The sequence below is a fragment of the Oxyura jamaicensis genome, chromosome 2 (assembly GCF_011077185.1).
Source record: "Oxyura jamaicensis isolate SHBP4307 breed ruddy duck chromosome 2, BPBGC_Ojam_1.0, whole genome shotgun sequence".
In the NCBI taxonomy this organism is placed as follows: Eukaryota; Metazoa; Chordata; class Aves; order Anseriformes; family Anatidae; genus Oxyura; species Oxyura jamaicensis.
Window position 1 is genome coordinate 46932453 of NC_048894.1, and position 20140 is coordinate 46952592.

At 35.2% G+C, this 20140-nt stretch overlaps 1 protein-coding gene across 6 annotated transcripts in view; it reads right to left on the bottom strand.

Annotated features, from left to right (window-relative positions):
- ULK4 (unc-51 like kinase 4) overlaps window positions 1–20140 on the bottom strand; it is a 240376-nt gene that overhangs the window by 192767 nt on the left and 27469 nt on the right. The gene's annotated exons all lie outside the window — the stretch shown is intronic.

The window sequence follows — 20140 nt, forward strand, 5'->3', positions numbered from 1 at the left end:
CATTTAAATGTAACATAAGCTCTATCTGAAATGCCATCAAAATGACATATTCTTCACTTATGCTAAATAGCCATTTGCAAAGGATTTAGTAAAAAAGAAGGACTAGAAAAAATAAGAATTACAAACCATATTATATATTCAACATTGAGAAAAATAAGTAAATAGCATAGGTGACTAATTGTCAGTTATCCCTTCTCCCCTTTTCCACTGGGAAATAGAAGCAGATTTGTAAGAAGAATGAAAATTTTAAAAAAGGAAAACAAACAAACAAAAAAACATGCTAGCTGCTGTTACTATGTTTACATGAGAATATCTAGAAGTTCTCCTCACCATCAGGCCACAAAAAGAACAACAAAAACAAAATGTTGTCTTCTCTGTAGATAATATATCAGGAGATATGAAGCCTTACTGGTGCCTTACTACGTGAGAACCGGACTTAAATTCTTAGTTACAGAGAACTAAAATGATAAGTTGGTAAAGTAGCTATACAGTATTTATATGGGGAGAAGGGGGGGAATTGAAAATTCTGATTCATCTTGTGCAGGCGACTTAGTGGGAAATCACTTTCCCATACACACATAGATCAAATTTAAACATAATGTTTGATGCTGGAATCAGTCAATAACGCAAAAGACCATCTAGCTACCACATGTTAAATTGAAAAGCATGCTATATGCTGGCTGGGTTACAGTTATGTCTCCAAATATGCTCCATTATGTAGCAAGCGTATAACAGTAGAAGAGCCAGTTATTTCTTTAATTTAAGAAAGATGGAACTATCTACATGTCCTCCTCTCCCTTGCCTTGCAAGGGCAGGAATAGAAGATAGTTCAGTGAATACAGATTTAACATATACAGATACAGACTCTGAAGTCAACGGTTTCCAACAATTTCCATGATGTATGTGAGATCTGAAGCTATTTTTATGTATGTTAAACAAGCAGTAATATTGCCCATACTATTTCATTAAACCCTTGGACGTAGTCTTTTATTTTTTATTATCAGGTTGCCCAGAGAGGTTGTGGAGCCTCCCTGCTTAGAGGGAGAGCCACAGGACATGGACCTGGGCAAGCAGCTGGGCAGTGGTTCCTTCCAAACTCAACCATTCTGTGATTCTGGGATTTGTCCCAACTGAGCAAGTATTAGCTGTACACAGAGCACGCACAGCAAATGAGCTCTATTGCTCATTTCAGGGAACTCAACATTTACGGTTCTGTTTGAATATAAACCAGCAGCGCTTCAACCCAGGCCCAAGGGATCTAAACAGTGACACTTAAAATCCACTTACTTTGTACAATCTGTTTCCCAAGATTTTCTCAGACTTTGCACAGCGTCTAAGTTGAGAATCTGATGATCATTCTTACACTCTGATCTCAAATTAATCCAGTAAAAAGACATGAATAAAAACATGTATTTTTTCATGTTCTGATTACACGCCTTTCAGGGAGGGCTCCTCTCCCCTTCTGTGGAAGATCTAAGTCTAACTCTCTTGAGCATCAGCTTCATTGCATGCTGAAGGCCGAAATAATTTCAGCTGATCAAGTCCCATCGCACAAATGCTTACAATCTTTATCATCTTGCCTTTTTTTATGAAGCTTTCCCTACAAAAAAAATTATTCAGAGCAGACATATGCTTTCAGGTGAACCACAAGAGATGCCTCAGATAACTGGTTTTCAACACAGCTGAAATACTCGTAGAGCTCACTGTACAGCAGAGATTGATATTTCAGAAAACATTAAGATATGGAATCACCTCACTTGATATCCTGGAAAAGTCAAGCAGTTCACAGCATCTGGTTAACCTGTGGTGGTGAACCTACAACGTGTTTCCCATGATGTATTCCATAACCCTTTCACATTCTCAACCAACACAGTTCAATGGGAACATAGGAAAGATAGTGTGTCAGAGATGGAGTCACTGCCACAGACTATTGCCTGGGCTGAATAGGGGCCCACTGAGAGGGGACACATGCTACTTCTGACTATAATGACACATTGCACATTTTTTCCAAACTGGCAGAAAAAGATCAACACAAAGACTGATGACAAAATATAGCCACGTTCATACGCCGGCATTGTAGCTACAGCAGCAGATTTTGCTTCAGAATTATTATAATGCTGTAGCTACTAGACATTGGGCTGATGTAGGTCAGAAGTAAGTAACAGATACACCCTTTTTCTGGGCATAACCAAGGAAGTGGTGTGGCTTGAGTGCTACAAGCGTAGAGCAGAAAAATATTGTTAATCAGGAAGTTTGAAGCTGAGAAAACAGATGTAGATGTGCAATGGTGGTGCCTGGGATAGAACTAGATTATCTTCATCATAAGCATATAGTACTATGCTTGGAATTTCTGATAAAACAAATGTTTTAGTTATTGCTGAGTAGTGCTTACATTGTCAAGGTCTTTTCTGTTTCTGACACTGCCCCACCAGTGGGCTGGGTAAGGCAGCCCACCAGGGCAAACCACAAGAAGGTGACAACAGGGATGTCAGGGACTAAGTAAGGTGCATAAGGTTAGCAGTATGACATGGAGAGATAGGAAGGTGCTAGCATCATCCCCATGAACAACTCACAGTCCTCTTTCTCTGAGAGGGATTTAATGTGATATGCCTCAGAAGAGGTGTGTGGTAACTGAAGGATGCAGCAAGTTTTCCAGAGATCCAAAATCACATGGGGCAAGGAGAAATCTGTAACAACAGCGTGGTTTTCTCACAAACACTGGCAAGTGCTTGGCCAAGGGCAAAAGTCTTCTGAAATGGTTCTCTATCTCTGCTTGCAAAACATGCTCTCTCCTCCCGTTACATGTTCTCTACCTCAATTCTTCCTCTTTCTCAAAATCTTAGAGATAAAGGATATACCATGATAGGCTTTTTTACTACTCTCTTAACACAAGGAATGTGGTCCAGAATGCAGCAGAATTCAAAGAACACAAGAACATTTGCAGTTCACAACATGAAACTGGGTCCCATTATTTGCAAGCAAAATATGATTAATTTCTTATCTTTACTTGTCCACTGCACATTGTTCATGGCAGCAATAAATAAAGCATAGCAAAACAGACCCATCTAGTCATTAAGAAAACAGTAGATGAAACAAAAATGTTATGCTGATTTTTTTCAAATAGCTAAAGAAAACTGAATTTGAACATCAAGTTTATTTGGTATAAAGCACTACATATGAATGGAAAAATATGTATGCTGGCTGCTGATCGCTGCATAGCAGATAGCAATTTTGTCATTATATACATAACCCAATAGAAGTGTAATGTAATAGATTATTAAATACTTAGTGGAGTATATATGCACACATACAATACAGATCATACAGTAGTTTGGGTTGAAAGGGACCTTAATGATCACTGAGGGACACCTCCCACCAGACCAGGTTGCCCAAAGCCCCATCCAACCTGGCCTTGAACACCTCTGGGATGGGGCATCCACAGCTTCTCTGAGCAACCTGTCCCAGCGCCTCACCACCCTCACAGTAAGTGATTTCTTCCCAGCATGTAATCTAAATCTACCTAAATCTACCTTCTTTTTAGGGTAAAACCATTGCTCCTTGTCCCATCACTCCACTCCCTGACAAAGTCTCTCTCCCCAGCTTTCCTGCAGCCCCCTTTAGGTACTGGAAGGCCACTATAAGATCTCCCCGGAGCCTTCTCTTCTCCAGGCTGAACAACCCCAACGCCCTCAGCCTATCTTCACAAGAGAGGTGCTCCAGCTCTCTGAGAATCCTCGTGGCCCTCCTCTGGATTCATTCCAACAGATCCATATCCTTCTTGTGCTGGGAAGAGCACAAGGGGACAATCACCTCCCTCACCCTGCTGGCCATGTTTCTTTTGATGCAGCCCAGGATACGGTTGGCTTTCTGGGCTGCACACGTACATTGACCTCTCATGTAGAGCTTCTCATCAACCAACATCCCCAGACCCTTCTCCTCAGGGCTGCTCTCAATCCATTCTCCACTCAGCCCGTGTGTGTGCTTGGGATTGCCCTGGCCCAGGGGCAGAATTTTGATCCACCAATTTAAAAAAAAAAAAAAAAAAAAAAGTAATCTTTGAACTTATCCACACTGAACAAACACACAGCAAAACAGTGTAATATAGAAAGTATTCTAACAGAGCCAAACAAAAAAAAATCTGGGAAAGGATCCCTGAAAATGTGTATAATCTTGAAACACCAGAAAATCAATTTATAATCGCTAACTTGTAGTTCAGGATATGCTGATAAAAGAAAGTGCCTTAATACTTATGAGAAACTTATAAGTAACTTCAGATTTATTGCAAGACATCATCTTCCAGAGATCTTTGATAAAGACCACTTGCAAACATTTCTGGATTTATAACTGCATTCATTGCAATATCTAATGTTTTTTGTTTTGTTTTGTTTTGTTTTTTAAAGGAAAAATTCATAAATGCATAGTTGCTTGACAAACAAATATCTTGTCTCCTATATCCTTTGTTAATATTAAATGCAATTTGTGTTTATAAAAGGCATAATATCTTCGCAGGTAAAGGCTGGATTAGAGTCTCCAACCTTACTGTCATTTGCATCTATAATAGAAAGAGGCTATACACACACACACACAAACATGAATTTCTCAAAAGCTCAAAGAAAATAACCTGTGAAAACTAGTCTCATGTTAGCAGACTTTGCAAGACAATGTTCCATGAAAGTTACATCATAGATTCACAAAAGCATTTCAGGAATGAGTGAATCAGACAGTAATAAACAAACAAACAAATAAATAAATAAATAAATCAGGCATTCAGTGCTTAATCAGAGAAAACAATCATTTCCATTTCTAGAGGTTATTAAATGTACCTTTCCTTTTTTTAAAATAAAATTTACAAATATATTTGGCAGTACAGCACATTTTCTTCCTCAGAGCTCTGAAGAGCTTTTATCCTCAACATTGTTTAATTTTTCTTCCCCTTCTAACCTTAATAGCTTCATAACATAACCTCAATCTTTGTACAGAGAAATCATATAAGATCTGGAAATGAAGACTTCAAATTAAAACAAGAAGATCTACCAGACAAACTTTGACCTTCTCCCCCTTTTTTATGTAATGCTATGCTCATTAACTGCTTTAACTTTCAGAACACTTCTTCAGACATTATCCAGGAACTTCAAGGAACCTGCCATTCCAGAGAGAACTCAACTTTCATATTTAAGTTAAGAAATAAATCTATCAGTAGGTTTTAAACCTTCTAATATATTAGCTGGATAAGGTAGTAGTCAAGTTGGTTCAATTGCAATTCTGTAGTACATGGTGACCAGGTAAAGATAGCATTTTCTCTTTTATTAGATTTGCTTTCTATACCTATACGGAATTATTTTTGCTTTTGTGATGAAATATATATTATTGAGAACTATTTTTACTGTGGAATCAATACCACTAAAGCACTTGAGCACTGTTTTATTAACATGCATTACCCATATTCAGTTAACACCCCTGAAATAGTATTTAGACAACACAGTATTGATTAGCTGTTTGATAATGAGTTGCAGTCAACAGACCCAGCAGACTAGCTAGGGACATTAAAGTACCATGATACCTAATTTAAGACTGATTGTTTGTTCACATGTACACCTGTCATAGAGAATGAAGGCAGGCTGTTCAAAATTAGCAGTTTTAATGATGTATGTCAGCCAGCAGAAATCCCTGATTTAATATCAGTGCTAATCTTGTTTTGCACCTATAAGTTTTATTTTCCCAATGAATGATTAATAAATTGGTAAATTGTGATGACATACTAAATAGACTTATGTATGCAATCCAAAAATTTTCAGAATCTTATGTTTTATTAAATTAAAAGAATAAAAATTAAACATTGCATTTAGTAAGCTGTTCCTTTACACACTTTTACTAAATTCTATTTCTCTACCTTACTATTCAGTCAAATTTAGAAGAATGTCATTTATATTAAATGTACTAGGTTTATCTGATCTCTTTTTGGTTGTTCATTAAAATTAAGAATTTAATATATAAAATTAAGATGAAATCAAAGAACAATATTTGATGTTGGTAACAAATTGCTGCTTCTGCTTTGCTCTCCTTCAAAATTTTAGGACTAGCAGATTATTATTTTTATTCAAAACAATAAGAGGAAGTCATGATATTACAGTTCCTACTGTTTTCTCATCTCATACTCGAATGAAAGAGTTGTGAAACTGAATTAACAAAATTTAAAGTTATTTACTTCCCTTCCCTGTGCAGTAGAAAACAATTGGAAAAAAAAAAAAAAAAAAAAAAAAAAAAAAAGCTAGTCACTGCAATAAACTGAAGTTTTTATTAAAAAAATGGTTTATTGAACAAGAGAGAAGATCTATATGAAGAAATCTGAGCCATAAGATCCATGACTGGCTTTTGGAAAAACATTACATCTTTGTTAAAAAAAGAATTAACTGCACGAGTTTTGATACTGATTATCTTCACATGCTATTATAAATGTATCCACTAGTGGGTAATTCTAGTAACTGTAAACAGATTCATAACTAGAAACGCACAATTAAATTATCAGAAATTAAAGACTAACAGAATTGTATGGGGGTACTATTACAGAAGGAAACACATTACAGAGGATACTCATTATTCCTAAAGTAAATGCTTATGGACTCGTAAATACAAGCCTATATTTACTGTAGTCGGATAGTAGTGTCTTTTTCTTTAAGTACCATACAGTCTAGCATTTGCCCTATGATTACCCCCTGTTCACTGAACACAGTTGAGTAAAGCAACTATTATCCAAGTGCAGGAAATAGGGGCTCACAAAACACGTCACATACTGAACAGAAAGCTGGTGCTGTTAACCAGACTTCAGCTCTTCACATGTCCTCTGCAACAGAGGCTATGAAACAGGAGGTTGCGATTCATCATCTATGTTATAATAACAATCATATATTTGTGTAAAATAAAATGATATATTATTGCTATAATTATAAAATATTTATGAATATATATGAACGTATATAAAATATCCTAAAAGGAGGACGGCAGGCTGTTTCCTGCTCTGTCATATGCACAGATTACTTCTAGTCCTGACAATATTGATTTGAACCAGATTTAAAATATTCATTCTTTCACTAGGAAAAATATATTAAAATAAATATTTTAAATAAAATATTAACAATAAAACTGCTCAAAACTTTGATACAAGGTTAAAGATTAATATGAACTTTAGGTAAATGAAGTTTATTAGCTGGAAAAGCCCACAACTGAAATCATATTTATATTAATTGCATAGTCTTACAAAAAGTCCCATTCCCAGCTAGAGCACATTTTTTCCTTTCAACCTGCATATATTTTCCCTTTCAATGATGTAAGTAGTAATGAACTGCAAGCTCTACAGCATCTGCTAAAAGTGTCTTAAATTTAATACATTACTTAGACCTTGTACACCAGCTGTCAAGCTGGATGGATGTAGTATAGTTATAACAAGAGAAGAAAGAAGCAAGATTCATATCTGGATAGACAGCCATTACCTTCATTTACAACAATAGTATGTGGAGTTGATACATTAACAGATTCACAACCTGTTTCAAGCTACTTCTAGAAGTTTCTCTGCAGTTTTAACAGTCCAGAAGTGAAAATTACAGCATATTCAAAAGGAGGAGGTATTTTATGCCACTTAAATGTTAAGGTAATGTACAGATTTACAATAATATTAAGTCTTTAATCTGTTAGTATGAATGTCAGCAAGCATTAGTGGCAATTAAAACATTTGTAATTCTGCAAACCCTTACAAAGATAAAAACTGTCTATGCCTGAAGCATAATGGAAATTAGTTCTCAGTTCAATTTCTTTTGGGTGGACACACATGTAACACATGCAACTACTGCCACCACAATCTCACTTTCTGTGGAGAAAAGCAGTCTCAGCAGGCTGAGAAAGCACACCATGTTTACACTGCCATTAACCAGAAAAGAATTACACCACATAGTCATCTTTAAAATGGCACATAAAAAATAAAACAAACAAGCAAACAAAAACTGTTTTCTGAACACCTCAAATATTTTCCCTACCTTCCTCTCACTGAAATATGTGGTTACTACATTAAAAGGGATAACTGTACTTACAAAGGGGTTGGATGCAAATATACCTGTGAGCACTACAGTTCAGGGAAAGCTGGTTAAATAATATACCAAAATAAGCAAATGCCTTGGCTGAAGAGTGGAGTGACACAATAGAAACAGATCCTTTCATCAGATTCTTCTACAGAGTGCAGATACAAGAAGAAAGGGTCTGAGTGAGCAAAATAGTCTGTTTCTGCAAATTTTGTGTTCCGTACAATAAATTGGGTCAAGGAACATGGAAGATCAAAGTGAAGTCTGACTCAGACTATAACATGGTATTAATACTTTCCAGAATACAGAAAAAAATAGAAGCAAATATACAACACATTGTGCAATTTATGCAGTATTTATACACCTCTAGGGAGCAATATGTGTAACATTTTTCCAGGTGAAATACAACACAAAATTGATTAATCATGAAAACTCTCACCTTTTCAACTTTTAGGTAACTGCTGTAAGCAGCGGTCTTAGCAGACAAGCAGAGTAGCTAACCAGCTGTCCTTATGAGCTCCATGAATATGCTTTGGAACTAACCCGAAGAGATACAATCAGACATAAGCAGTAGGAACAAACTTATAAATATGCCACATGTACTAGCAAACCAAAAATGCATCCAGAAAACAAAAAACAAAACAAAACAAAACAAACAAACAAACAAAAAACCTGCATACTGGATACTGGCTCTTTGGTATTTGCTTTGTTTAGGGAGAAAAGGCTATTTCTTCTCCTTGTCTTCACAGATGCACCTCAGTTTCAGATGTTCATTAATACATCCATTTTCCATCACCCTTTAAGTTTGAAGGCTTTAAATGACAGAAAGTATCAGGTAAAGATGTTTGCTGCAAACAGAAGGGAGGTCCTGTGTTCCTTCTTGCCACGGACAAGAATGAAAAGAATTGCTCATGTGCAAGAAGCCCAAGAAGTGAAGGGTCCTTGAATTAAAAAAGGATTTCTGCCTTCAAAACTGCCGTAAGTAGCACTCAGCTCGAGCTGATTTACATCCAAGGATGTCAACTGAAGCTCTAAAAATCAGTCTTCACAGAACAAGATTTGTCAGGAGCATCCAAAGACATTTTTTTTTCTTTGTTTTCTCTTCATTTTTGTTTCTCTGTATTTCTCTGCGGGTTTCTACCATTCCAGAAACACAATATTCATAAAAGGTGAGAATGAGTTTTATTCTTTTAATTAACTATACATGAAATTACTCTAGGTCATAATCTGTTGCTTCTGGGCAGTGTGCCTGCTATCAACTTGATTTAGAAGCCATGCTGATTACATTCTTGAAGGCCCGATGTCCTTTAATAAAACACCCATGTAGATTTATTTGTTCTAAATAGAATTTCTCATATTTAAAAAAAAATATAGAGACACTGAATATCTGCCATAAATTGTCTTTGAAATTACTTCATTTTACTGATTATTTCAAATCCTTTCATTCTACTCAGTGAAGGTGACAACCAGACCCAACACCATCTGGTTAGAAATTTCTCTTCTCTACAGATTTCTTTGCTTTTAAGATGTGCTGCAGACTAATAAAACATTTTTTTCCCAGATTATAAGTGAAAAGGCTGATATTCAGAGGAAAAGTTAGGATGACAACAAACATACAACTGATCTTGCATAACACAGAGGCTGGTTTGAACAACTTTTAGTGCTGTAATCAGAAAGCAGCAGGAAATTTGAAACTATTAGGCTTTTTTGCTACCATCAGTCTGCAATTACTATCACAAAAATTTGTTATAGCCTAATTGTGCCAATCAAAGTATGTGCTTTCGAGGAAGAAGATGGATTTTTTTCTCCTATAACTAGTCTACAGTTTCATTAATTTGCAAACTCAAAACAAAACAAGACGGAAGAAGGATCTTTTTAGGTTCATTCTTCAAGCTACATATTTAGTAGAACAATTTCAATAGGCAGATTATTGAGTTGGTTAACTCAAAAATAAATTAAGTGTATCAGAAATATTAAAACTCAATTCTCAGCTATGTCAAGCTTGAATAAATAAGAACTAATAGGAATACAACACAGAACTGCAATATTGTATGATATGACTGTAAACATTATGCAAATAGCATCTAAATTATGCCAGGAAATAGATAACAATCTCACAGATGTGTTTTCCAGAATTAATAGAAAAAGTTGTTTGTTTCATGTCAAGAAGGTTATGCATGAAAAAATTTTCAGTGTGGTCTCTTGCTCACAGTAGGAATGCTAATTTCATGATTCATTTTCTGTATATGTTTGATTGTTCTGCTGATATTATAACAATGTAAGAACCAAAAATATTTCAATTCCAAAGGGGAAAAAAAAAAAAAGTTATTCTGGCTAAGTTATTTTAATCACAGACACACTTCCATCTAGTTCACCTAGCCTTTCATATCCCATTTGCATCTCCAATGTATGTGACACATCCACTTACTTATAAAATAACTTGTCCCCTCTCACTAAACAAGGAAAAAGGGGATTGAAGTGCAGGGAAAAAAAACATGTAAACAGAATTATTAAACAAAATTTTTTAAAGTTCTGCTGGGGATGTCTTTTTTTAATACATAAAATCTTTGCTATGTAGCGTACCACTTCTTTAATATCTTGAAATATTTTAGCTAGTTAGAAAAACTGTTTTGACAAAACGTTCCTCTAAGAAATCAGAAAAAATGTACTATTTTCAACCTTTTTCAACCTATTTCAACCAGGGGAGGTTTAGGTTGGATATTAGGAAGAACTTCGTTACTGTAAGGGTTGTGAGGCATTGGAATGGGCTGCCCAGGGAAGTGGTTGAGTCACCATCCCTGGAGGTCTTTAAAAGATGTTTAGATGTAGAGCTTAGTGATATGGTTTGGTGGAGAACTTGTTAGTGCTAGGTCAGAGGTTGGACTACATGATCTTGGAAATCTCTTCCAACCTAGATGATTCTGTGATTCTGTGGAATTTACCTTATTTTCTATTCTGCAAATTTCTCCTACAATATGCCAAGCAAATTTAACAAAAATTGATGCCACAAGAAAAGCCAAGTTCTCTGCACACTGCCAAAAATACTAGTGAAAGAACACATCTAACTTAAATTTATAACGCGCTGACAAATTCAGCACTTTCTGCCCCATGATGCACAACCATACAAAAACTCGCATTTTGCTGTGTTGTATTCATGAAAACTTTGGACAGAATATGTGGTGTTAAGTCCCAGAAGATGTAGCATAAAAAGAAAAGGAAGCATTTAGACAATCCTTTTAGTCCATTTTTTCTAACCAAAAAGAGTTAAGGCATCGCCTTTCCCTGAAACCTTTTACTAAACTTTTATCATACCTACCAAAAGTAAAAAACTTCTTAGACATAGTTTTTTGCAAAACTTTTCAAAACATACTAGGAATACAGAAGTGAAAGAAGGGCTGTAGTACCAACTCATTTCTTTTTAAACAGAAAATATATCTGAAAACATTTTTAACACACTAAGCATAAAAATGGTCAGAGACTGCTCTATTAAGTATCAGGAAAACATACTCCTAAACTAAGGACTTTCTGTTTAAACTTGAGAATTAATAAAGGCAGAAGTGAAGATGCTAAATGGTAGGTAGCCTTTATGTAATTAACTTTCAAGTCAGCCAGCTGAAAGACAGACATTCATGAGAAAGCTGGCTCCTTCAGCTGACAGATCTTCTTGCAGCTCTAAGAATTGTTCAAGTATCCCTAATGCATTTTCTACATATAGATTTAGCTATCTGATTTTAAATACAGAAAAGGGACTGCAGACAGTAAGTGCTCATAGTTTTTGGAATGTATTTCTCTGTGAACCAGCTCTCAGTGCTCTCGGGAGTACAGGTTACAAAGAAAACTAAAGGTGTATTTCCAAAGGCAACTTGCTGGTGAAGTGTCTGACACTTTATTTGTTAACATCACATTCATTTAGTAGAGCTGACAGGCTGAATCTTGCAATCTTTAATGCTGCAGGATAACCACCCTTATTTTTTTTTGTGAAAATAATAGCAAATTAGCTTAAAAGGGCTGTACAAAATTTGAATTTACTTCCTCTCTGAGAAAAATTAAAGTGTGTATTCTATTTTTCTTGCTTTGTGTATATATGAACAGAGCTGAAAAGGTTTAAAAAAATCACTGAACATTTTTAGTTTAGATTCCCCAAATATAACCAATAAAGGCAAAATTGTTCCGTGCATACACAGAACAGGACACAAATATATATTCTAAAACTTCATGAAAGTGATGCCAGAGGAGGGACAAACTGAAACAAGTTCAGCAAAAGCCTACATAGTTCAATAGTCATGAAAAACTCAGCTTCCCGCTGCATAGTATATGCATAATAAAGGCAGCTGTCAGATACATGGTACACTTCATGTAATCATTATTTTCCTCTGGAAGTAACTTAACGTAAAACTGCTCATCACCATAGGATCAAGACAAAAAAGTAAACCCTATTCAAGAATCCTTCAGCTGCTTTCCAAATCAAAGAAGCTTCTAGGTTTTATTCTTTGCAGCCCTCAGAAAGAATGCTTTGCACGAATTCATCCAGCATTACTTTCTCTTACACTTTCTTAAGAATAACCCCTGCTCTCAGACAAAAAAAAAATAAAATAAATAAAATAAAAAAAGGTAAATTTAGGAATAGAAAAGTTAAAACATATAATTATTTTGAAATTTTATATGCGGCTGAATTGAAGGGCAAATGGAAATAATGATGATAGTGTCAGCACTGAGTTAACAACCTAGCAAATGTGCTCATCTTACTTTAACAATATCTATTGGGTCAAGCTCTATTTCTCAGTAGATCTTGCACAGTAGAAATTTCTTTGCGTATTTCCTGCTCTGAAATATGGAAAAAAGACGATGCTTCTCAATATTTTGAAGCAAGTTTAGTGTTCAGTATACATAATTTCCATTAACATTAAAATCAATTACTAATTCTACAGCTGCCATGGAGGTAAACTCCCTTCAACTGGAGTCACTCACCAGTAAAAGCTAACTGGGAATAATCTAGGACAGATGAATAACCAGCTTAAAATCATGGCAACTTATTTTCATACCAGAGAATTTTAGTTAAAAGTATAACTTGTACATTATTACTTAGAAAATAATTATTTTATAGTGAAAAACAGTGCAAATACTACTTTTAAATACAATTGTAAAATATTTCAACTAAGTAGGATTTAAAACTGTATTCCTGGCTGTATATTTACATTACAATGGACAAAATGAAATTTAAAAAGTACAGAATGTCATAAACACTTTGAACAGCTACATTTTAAACCATATGATTGTTTCATGCTAACAATCTGAGATCTTAAGCTTCAAATACTATATGTAGTGTTAAAAAGTCACTAAAGAAACCCAATTATCTCACAAAAATGCAGTTAACTACAGCAATATGCAAATAGTAGACTAAGAGAGCAAATGACTAGGTAATATGAAAAAAGAAGAAAAGCTTAAAGCACATCAACTGAAACAAGAAACATTTTCTACTTTTGAGAGAAATACAGCGGGAAAGGGGGAAGGGACCCAGAAAAAAAAAAAAAAAAAAAAAAAAAAAAAAAGTCACGCTGTGCTTTAAACAGAAATCTCACAGCTTGTGTTGCAAAAATATTACAAAGATAGACAAAGATATCAAATGGTTAGAATCAACAAAAATCTGTGATTGCAGGAAAGCATATATACTGAAAATAGTCTTACAAGCTGTCTGATGAGACATGAAACGCTTCCATCATTAAAAGCAATTATGAAGAATCTTTTTACAGTGTTTCTGATGTCAGATGTGTTATTCTGTTCATAAGCAACTCAAATATGGAGATCTTGCATGTGAATTGCCTATCAGTTTCACAGCATATATGCATAAGACTGAAGGTAATTATTTTTTCACTCCATGTGGAAGTAAATTTTAGTTTTACTTCCTTCATACCAGTAAGTTTACTTCTGAGAGAGCCAACACAGGAAACTTACACAAATTATTAAACGTAATTTAGTTCCAGCTATAAACAATACATTTCATAGAAAAGAACTTGACATAAGTCAATGCCTGCATCAGTTATAAACTGAGACACTAAATTAATGTTTATGACCATACTTTTATCTTAACAAAATGGCTATGCAACTACTTACAATCAAGATATATGGAAAGAAATCATTATTTCACAAGACAAATCTTTGTCAACAGAAACACAAGGATGTTAAGTTGACCAGCTGTCAACTATTTTGAGACTGTGTTTTGGTTTTGTGAGTGATCAGCTCTAGATACTTTAAAACAAAAAGTACAAGAAACTTGAGGTGAGCCTGAACAATCAATTCCCTTGTGCTGACATCAAATCTGAAATGTGCCTTCAGAGCCTTACAAAAATGTTTTGGTAGCATTTGCTATTTTCATACTCCTATTATCCATGTCAACACTTCTCTGAAATTTGCCAGCTTCCCAGCTTTCTCAGTTTCCTGTGGAAAAAAGCTTCTTCGTAACATTGCATAATAACTGCTTGAGAGGAGATATCTGATCACATTACACAATGAAACTTGCCCTAATTGCCACATTACACAAGGAAACTTTGTCCCTTTTCAACTTCATGAATTGATTTTATTCTTAAACTACAGGATGAGAAAAACATTCCAATATATATTCCCTATAATACTCATCATTTGGGAATAATCCAGGCACTTTTAGTAAAGAATCTGAAACTTCAGTACTCTCAAAGAGAGGGTGTTTGTTTTTTTATTTACTCTCATTTCTCCTCAAAATTATCTTTAAGCTATTAAAGGCCCTGTAGAAGTTAACTAGAACTGTACATAGTATTCCAGTAAATGCTGATGGTGGGGATGTTCCCCTTCTACCTTAAAACCCAGGCTGATGAAATACTGAGGGGATGGCAGGATGGTTTTGGACAAAACTGGACCCTGAGCCACAAACCCTGTAATACCTAACAGAAATCCCACGAGACAGCTATTACAAAGAAAAGATCAGAAAACAGCAATTAGACAATACTTAGAAATTATAATTAGAAATAGAAAGCCATGTCCAGTTTTACATAAGTATTTACCTCAAAATACTCGAGTCTGACACTTTCGTACCTTTAACAGCATCTGATTGCCTGAGTATGAAACAAATTATTTCGGTATTCCAAAAGGTAAGAAGAACTCAACATGTTTTAATTCAACTCATTTTTTCCTGAAAAAATAGGTATGTTTAGTGTTCTAAAATTTCAGAAGTAGGGTGTAAATCTAAGTCCAATTCTTTTTGAATATGTCTGACTAGACTGTTTTTTTGTTTGTTTGTTTGTTTGTTTGTTTGTTTTTTAAGAGAATGAGTTCATTTCTCCCTCTAGTCCTAGTAAATGGACTGAATGGTGGATAAGTGAACAAATGAAAGAGAAAGGGAACACACAAAGATTTACTGCCTGTGGAATTTTGACTACGTTTGTCAGTATTGACTATGTTGACAGTATTTACATGATGTGATGCCTTTATGGGTGGGCAGCATTAAAAAAAAAGGAGGATACACACTTCAGCCGTCCATGCCACATTCTTCTATACTACACACCGATACTAATTCTGAGCCACATACCATAATTTCAGCCATTTCAAGCCAGCGTTATGAATGCCACCATCAACAGAGCAAGGCTGAGTGTTATTTCCTCCATTGTGCTGGCACAAACATTTGTGTAGCAAGCTGGGGGATAGGACAGATCCAAGTTAAAATGAGCATGATTTAAAAAGAAGAGCTCCTTCAGATCATTGTCAGCTCCCTATTGATTATTCACCTTAGGATATCAACTGAGAATGGTGATTCATTAGTTCAGACTTTTTTGAAATGTCTATTCCTGACACACAAAAAAAGCCAATCTCATCAAAACAAACAAATGCAAAACCCAAATAGCCCAAAGCTCAACATTTAGAATATTGAGATATACCATGAGGAGCCCAAAACATGTTCTTGCTTTAGAGCTGTAAGTATGTAGAGTAAGACACTTCCTCTCTCCACTGCACAATAGTGTGTGACTTTCAGACATACGTACTGGGAGGTTGGGAAGCAGAATTAAGTCTCAAAACATTTAATGGGGAGCTCTTCCCTCAACTCCAAAATAGTATCCAGATGCCCAATGACTTCCAAAAGTCTTCACGGGGCTGTGAATTTAGGGTCTGTTTTTCCCCCTAATGTATGTTACCCCTTAATTTTCTGTTTAATAAGCTTCCCCCAGACACATTCAATAATCAAGGTCACAACTGTATTTATGATAGAAGCAGCTGAAGGAGAATACTGATTTGGTGTTTCATAACACAGATGTAGGAGGAATATAAGTTATGCTTAGAATCCTGAATGAAATATTGAAAAGAAAACAGACAAGTCTGCCAGATACCTTCTTACCTTCTAGAAATGTATACATTTATTGACTGAAGAAAAGGATCCTACGGGCATAGCTCTTTATTACCCCCAAAATTACAGACTTGTAGAAGGAAAGAGATTTTTTGCTATAAGAACACATTAAATTGAAGAGTATTGCAAAGAGGTATATCAGCAGCACTACTGATGTCATTTTAATGACAAAATGTGCTATTTTATCTTTTGAAGAAAACAGATAAAAATTAAAGGGCTCTATGAAAGCAATCTCAATAAAATGACTTTCACAAGGGTACAGGTTTTGCTTTGGTCAGGCAATTAATCTGAGAAAACTGCAAAAAGTAATTTAATCTTGCAATTAGCAATGTTTTTCAGTTCCCTAACTGGAACTGACAAAAGGTCGTAATATTTTCTACAGCAATCCAGAGTTCCATTGTAATAGAGAAGACAGACTAATTGTCATTAACATTAATTATATTTATATATTCTGTCTATTAAACTTGGAAGAACTCTCACATACTCTATGAGTTTCTGCCAGCAGAAGCTAATTTACCTCCGAAGTGTTTATCTTTTATTTGTCTTCCTTAATTTTCAACACTCATTTTATAGCAGAGCAGACATTTGTGTGTGCAAATATGTAAGTACTTTTATGCACATATGCCTTCTATACAACTTCTGATTAGCTTATGCCTACTACCCAAAGATTTTTTTTTTAATTAGTATTTTTACATACATGTTGACAGTGTAAATCAAGCAAAGTGCCATTAAAGGAAAAAGACAAGGATACACTGAAATCACAAGCGTTTGTGCGTAGATTAAAAAAAAAAAAAAAAAAAAAAAAAAACATTTTACAATAAAAACATCAAAACTAAATAGGTTGAGAATAAATGGTCAAGTGAATACTTTTATTTGGATCTCCTTACAATATAAGTAGTTGTATATAGGGCTAGAAACAGGAGTAATCAATGGGATCAGCCAGGAGCATGCCTTAAAGTTGGCATTCTGTAAGAATTTTAATGAGAACAAACTCTACACATAGACCAACCAGATTACCTAGAGAAAGGATCCATAAAACTGAACCTATAATGACGCAGCTGTGCTATGAAAGTTGTAGAAAACAAACAGCAAACTGTACTTCAGAAATCATAAATAAAAAGGCTCAAATTATATGTGGTTTCACTTTGGATGAGGACAAATTAGGAGATTCCATTGCTTTGACAAAGGAATGACATTCTAAGCTCGGTGTTACTGAGACATTCTGTCATTCTCCATGGGGTATTAAGTTGGTTAATTTGCCCATAGAATTCCATGAGGCAACGTTTTTGCAAAGAAACTTGCAAGTATGAAGACTGTGGCAGGGTCTCTGAGCCCTTTGAACTCTTAGCAGAGCAGAGGAATCAAGTCTGTAGGAAAATGGACACAGCTGCCTAGGTCACAATGTGCAACTGGTATTTACAATCAGCCAAGTTAAAAGAGGTATGAAAATGACTAGATTTTTGCCTTAAAAAGGAGGGGCAGAAAGTACCACAAACAGCGGAGGAAGCTGGTCCTGTACCAGACAGAGAAGGATATTGCTCCCTGACATGAGGGCATTCTGAAGTTGATTTATGATCTCCTACTAAAATGAAAGGCAAAGTCTGAAATTTCACATCAGAGTAGCTGTACATCTAGCAGGAATATTCACAGAGAGGAAAGAACAATAGTCACTTTTAATAAAAAGGGCAAATTAAACATAGATGGAAGCAAACCCGAGCATGGAATTTCTCTCTGAAACCAATAAGCAGATTTTTCTTTCCAAGCATTAGCATTTAGTTCTGTAAGAACCAGTTTCAAATCCCAAATACAAAGATAAAACTTCAGCTGTTTTCGTACGATAACTAGGAATAAATAAGAGGAAATTATATTTTTGATTTGTAAAGGGCAATTCCACGAAGATAAAAACACACAGCCATTGGTAAGCCAGAAAGTAATTGACCTATACAGCATCAACAACTACTTCAATTTTTATTGCAACTGCCAGGTAGAGGAAATTACACACAAAATATCTTCACCTTCAATGAAAGATTCTGATTCAAAGAAAAATATGCAAGAGTTCAATTTCCCTGCTGCATTCTACCATCAGTCTTTTTCTAATCAATTGTGTTGCTCTAGAAAACAACTAATTGGAAATAGACTAACTGCAAGTGAATTTACATCAGAATATATCAGGAGATTCAGAACAGATCAGCAGAATCAAGATGTACATAGTTCCACCATTATATCTTTTTCTAGTCTGGTCCAGCAGAGGTCGTAGTATTAAATAGCATTTACTTGCACTTTAATTTTGTGTTTTAGTGACCTCTGGTGGTTACATATGGAAAAATGTTTCTCAGATCACCTTAGGGAAAAACATTAATTCTTCAAAGGGCAATAAACCAAAAACTTTTGGTTTGCGGCAAATGAACGTTTATTTTAGCATGTGAAATGAGGATGAGGTCTCTTTCTTTCCTAAAGTTTTTCTGCTCTTTCAGGACTCAATGGTGCTATTATTTAACAAACCATTTAAACAACAAAAATAATTAATAGTGCAGTATAAACTTCAAAGACAGAGAAAATGTCCTTAAATAAACGTATAACTGGGTAAAAGACAGGAAACTAAGGAAACTAAGGGTAGAAATTAAGAACCACATTTTAACATGAAATAGTCAGCAGTGCTGTCCTGTTTGAGTCTCTTGTACGTCCCATGCTACATTTACAAGTAGCAAAGAAATCACAAAAAATAGATGAGTAAATAATGGGGTAACAAAACTGCAAATTCTGTTGGAACAACATTGCTCTGTGAGGATGGAGCGATACAAGTAGGAAAGAAAATTTATTGTACGTAGCACAGTACACGGATGGTAAAAGTAATTCCAGTCTTGTATTTTCTTGAGTTCTGACTTTTCATACTTGGGAAGAATATAGCAAGGCTATAACAGGGAGTTGCACAAAGAGACCAAGTCTGCCCAACCATGGCCAAAAAGCAGACCATGTTAGAAGCTACTTCAACAAAACAGGAAATAAACAGAAAACCAACTTCCATTCAAATCACTTATGTATCTATTCTATTAGGAGGATGCAGTCCTCCTAATAAGATTCTTGATCTTAAAGAGATGAAACTGAGATCTGGAAGAGAACATAAGATGGCAAGAAGGATGAACAAAAATTTAAAAGCGCTTTGAAAAGAAGAACTACTAACAAAAATAGAACCTGTCTGGAAGAGAGATGACTAAATAAATAAATAAAGGTACCTTGAACACCCCACTATAACTGGTGCAGAGAAGATGAATATGAAATGCTTGTGCTTCCTGTGCAAAGCAAGAATAGGTAGGCCTCAGAATGAGCCTATCAAGGGCAGGTCAAAAACAAGGGACTGATTGTTTCACGCAGCATATAGTTTAGCTGTGCAGTTTCTTCCTAAAGGATGTTATGGATGATAAAACATTTAAGAGGGTTCAGAAGATTGCTAGAAAATTCAAATACCTGGTTCAGAAAAATCCCAGAAATGCCTATCACCAGAGGTGAAGAACAAGTGTTGGAGAAATAGAAGTGCATGCTCAATCACTCTGTGATTCTCCAGGTTTCTCACATTAGCCTCTGTAGAGGTCAAATTAGAGGGCCCTTTCGATTGAGGCAGTAGTGCAATTCTTCACTCATCTATAAAGGACTATTTTTTATTTTATTTTATTTTATTTTATTTTATTTTATTTTATTTTATTTT